Genomic DNA, 4519 nt, shown 5'->3' with positions numbered 1-4519 from the left:
GATGAACTTGTTTGCATTTTCTTCAGCTTCAACTTTCACATGAGTAATCGCTGTCTGTCCCGCAACCAGCCACTAACCCGATTCGGACGACTCTTTCCACAGATACAATTGATTTCATTTCTGTGTATTCCACCCCTATGTGCATTGCTTCCATTTGTTGTTGAAAATGGGTATTTGCAATGAATCAGCTGTTGGGCTTGCGATATTCTACCAGGCACTCTAGCGACATTTCTGTTACCAAAGCCATAGTTCCCAACTACCCGTCCTTTTCCTTGTTTCCAGCTTCTGCATTCCAATCACCAGTCACTATCAATGCACCTCGACTGCGTGCTTGAGCAATTTCAGACTGCGGAATTTGGTAAAAATCTTCAACCTCTTTGTCGTTGGCATAAGTGATTGGTGTGTAAGTTTGAATAATAGTTATATTAACCAGTCTTCCTGATAGGCCGATAGTTATTATGCTGTCGTTGATGGTGTTGTACTTCAGGACGGATCTTGAAATGTTCTTTCTAATGATGGATTTGAAGTCTTCCTCTTGAATATGCCCTTCCTGACATAGTAGATTACAGGTTCTTCAGATTCAAATTGGCCAGTACCAGGCCATCTCAGCTCACTGATGCATGGGCGATTTATTTTCATGTGCCATTTCATTTTATACAACTTACAATTTTCCTACATTCGGACCTTGTACATTCCACGTTCTGGTTCTGTATGGATGCTTGCAGCCGTTTCTTCCCATTTTCAGTCCTGCCACACCAGCAGATAGAGGTTCCAAAAGCTTTACTGTTCTCCATCATTAAAGTGGACTCTCCTTTGAGGCGGTAGCTCTTTCCCAGTCGTATTTGAATGCCTTCCAACCTAAGGGGCTTGCCTTCTGGCACTGTATCAGCTAATGTACTGCTGCTATTTGCAAGCTTCCCACAGGCTACATTTTATAGCAAATTCCCAGGTCCTTCTTCCTTCTTCTGTCTTAATTTGGAAGGTCCATTAAAGCCTGTCCACTGGTGTAAGATATGAAAATAATGATAATTTATAATTTGTCAAGGGTTCACGAGGCAGGGGAGGGAAAAAGGAGGAGCTGATACCAAGGGCTCAATAGAAATAAATGTCTAGAAAAGAGTGATGGCAACATAGGTACAAATATGCCTGATACCATTGATGTACCCCAATACAATGATATTTTAATCGAAAAACAAAAGCCTGTCCACCATGAGTGACTCAGCTGGTATTTAAAATACTTGTGGCATAGCTTCCAGCATCACAGCACCCTGCAAGCCATCCCAGTGTGACAAACACATAGGATCCTGGTGTGGTGTGGCCTGTAACACATAGAACCCCCTGCAGAGCAATGTTTTCATTGTTGTTGCTGTTGTTTTTAACAGAAGGACCTCAATGTTCTCTGGTGGAGAAAGATTTGCGTGACAGGGATTGTGAGGTGCTGGGGACACCAAACCTTGGTGGAGCTCACTCTGCAAGCATCAGAGAAAAGTCCTATAAAGCAATCATCCGCATACCTAAACCAGTGTTTTAATAACTCATAGAACAAGTCCTCATTCAGTATAACCCTAACCAGGAGACCCCACGCACGCCCTAAGTCAGAAGGCGCCAATTTACTAACATCCCCGAGGACCTGCTGAACCGGACCAGGCCAACGCGTTGTGGATTGTGCCCTTAGAGAAGATGTCCACTCGCTCCTGACACTTGGGTTCTTCCCTTGATGCTTTGCTGCCACCACTGTTGGGCCCCTCAAACTAAACCCAAACTAAACTTACTAGCCTTTCCAATACCTGAGTTTTCATTGGGGTCTATGCCCATTCCCTCCCCCACTTTCTGTTCATTACTCTCTATCACAAAGTTAGTTAGTTTCTGTTCATCAAAACGTGCAGTGTTTGGGGAACGGACCTAGATGCATTAATTATTGGTTTGGTAGTAGGGTGGCAGGTGGACATTGGGCCTCCTCATGCGCACTCCCCTAGTACAAGAGCACCTTGCTCAGCTAAACGGTCATTTTATGACATCTACCTTCCCGACATGATCGCTGAAGACAGATGTGTGCATAAGAAAATGTGGTGAAGAAAGCTGATGGTGCCCGGCTATCAAAAGATATAGCGTCTGGGGTCTTAAAGGCTTGTAGGCAAACAAGCGGCCATCTAGCTCAGAAACAGCAAAGTCCACAGAGAAGAAGCACACGAGCCTGCGCGAACCCGACGTGCTGAAGGGAACAGGCAGCAGACACCAAATAACAAAAACCATCACTGTGTGACCACCTTCCACGCATAAACGCTGAAGATGAATGTGTGCATAAGTAAGTGTGGTGAAGAAGGCTGATGGTGCCCGGCTATCGAGACCTATAGCGTCTGGGGACTTAAAGGCTTGAAAGTAAACAAGCGGCCATCTAGCCCAGAAGCAACAAAGCCCACATGGAAGCAGCACACCAACATGTGTGATCATGAAGGGCCAAAGGGACCAGCCTTTAAACACCAAAGGCAGGGAGAAAAGTCATATCCTTGTCAATGAGGGTGGTGCGCGATGGAGACCCAATGTCCATCTCCAGACAACTGGACATACCTTGCAGAGGGGTAGTGGGGAGATGAGTCACTTAGGGTACAGTATAGCAACAATGAAGCTCACAATCTTCCTCTAGTTCTTAAACGCTTCCTCCCCCCAACTACCAGAACCCCAGTTTCGCCTTGCAGACCTGGTTAGACCAGATGATGCACAGCGGTACAGAGGGGAATTGGAAGCGCAGGGAATGTAGGACGGAAGAAACTCTCAGGACCGGGGATGAAGGGGGCGATATCAGGAGGGAAAGGGGAGGTAGTAAGGGGGAATGGATCACAGGGAGCCACATATGGCCTCCTCTCTGGGGGACGGGCAGCAGCGGGGTGGGTGAAGGGAGGCGCCGGACAGTGTAATATAAGATACAATAATAATTTATAAATTATTAAGGGTGCATGGGGGAAAGGGAAGGGGAGGGGGGGGGAAATAAAAAAAAAAAGGAAAATGAGCGGATTCCGGGAACCCAAGAGGCAAGAAAATTTTGGGAATGATGAGGGCAACAAATGTATAGATGTGCTTTACACAATTGATCTATGTATTGTGACGAATTGTATGAGCCCCAATAAATTGATTAAAAAAAAAAAAAAAACATGCAGTGTTTGTGAACTGTTCTACGGAGCGTCACCCAGTTCACAATAAAAAAACTGTTTAGCGCTCGCTTTGGCAGCACATATACTAAAATTGGAATGATACAGGGAAGATTGGTATGGCCCCTGAATAAGGATAATATGGGGATTTATGAAGCATTCCATATCGAGATAAATAAAAAAAAATGTTTCATGTTTGTCAGGGGAGCGTTAGAAGGGATGGAGAAACTTTTCGAAGAGGTGGCTGTATTTGTGATCTTGATTATGATCACGCTTTCATGAGTTTACACATGTCAAAATGTATAAACCGCATACTTTAGATATGTACACTTTATGGCAGGCGTCCTCAAACTACAGCCCGCGGGCCACATGCGGCCCTCCAAGGACATTTATCTGGCCCGCTGGGTGTTTTTGCCCCGTTGGTTTTGTTTGCAATGTGCATAGGAATTTATTCATAGTTTTTTTTAAACTATCGTCCGGCCCTCCTACGGGTATGAACTGGCCCCCTGTTTAAAAAGGTTGAGGACCCCTGCTTTATGGTATGCTAAGTACCCCTCAATAAAGCTGCATACAATGAGAAGAAAGTCAAGGTCACTTTGAGTCTGAGTGATTTCATGAAGGAGGGAGCTGTAGAAGTGAATCAAGGGCCAGCAGTCCTAGCAGTCCTGCGAGGGAACAGAAAGCTGGGAACCAAGGCCTGAGTCCGTTCCTGCACACACGCTTCATGAGGTCGAGGCTTGCTCTGTGCTGTCCACGCAGCCTGGTGGCTCTGTCAGAGAAGCTCTGGACGACTAACCACGAGGCTGGTGGCCCAAACCCACCAGCCACTGTTCTGGACAAAAATGAGGGTACCTGCTCCGGTGATGACCTACAGCCTCAGGGTCATTGCAAGTTGGAATCAATTCATAGCAGTGGACTTGGGTTCTTGTTGTTGTTCGCATGGCACACAGACTTTTAAAATATCGGATGACTAAATCAACAGAGAAATGAAGGAATCTGAAAGCCAGGGCCCAGGTGGAGGGCAGCACCAGTCTGAACTCCATCGTGCCTTACCCAACCTCGCCTGTGCCTGCTTGCTCACCCCACACACTCGGACACCTGAAGCCTGTGGGGTGAGTGGGGGTTCACAGGGGTATTACATCCCTACCAAATTCCCATTAGACAGGTAGCCCAGAAGGAAAAGGGCTTAGCTTTACTTTGTGAAAGACCTCTAGACAAAGAAAATATTCTAGGACTTGGGGCTGTGGGGATCCTACTGTATGGGGTTGTACAGCTAGGTAAGTTTCCACTCCTGCCCAACCTATGGGCTCCTGCCCTACTTTGTGAGCAACGTGAGATAAAGTGGACACAGCATGTTAGGAAAACAGAAAGGG

The 4519-nt window shown here is 46.3% G+C and overlaps 1 non-coding gene across 1 annotated transcript; it reads left to right on the top strand.

Annotated features, from left to right (window-relative positions):
• Positions 1–3210: 3210 nt before the first annotated feature.
• LOC115873169 lies at positions 3211–3317 on the top strand. The gene has a single exon (XR_004048264.1). It is a non-coding gene; the product is annotated as a U6 spliceosomal RNA (small nuclear RNA).
• The last annotated feature ends 1202 nt before the right edge of the window (positions 3318–4519 follow it).

Source organism: Echinops telfairi, unplaced genomic scaffold (genome assembly GCF_000313985.2).
Source record: "Echinops telfairi isolate 266 unplaced genomic scaffold, ASM31398v2 ScPeMD7_7466;HRSCAF=8504, whole genome shotgun sequence".
Classification (NCBI taxonomy): Eukaryota; Metazoa; Chordata; class Mammalia; order Afrosoricida; family Tenrecidae; genus Echinops; species Echinops telfairi.
This window is presented reverse-complemented; position numbering and strand designations above follow the sequence as displayed.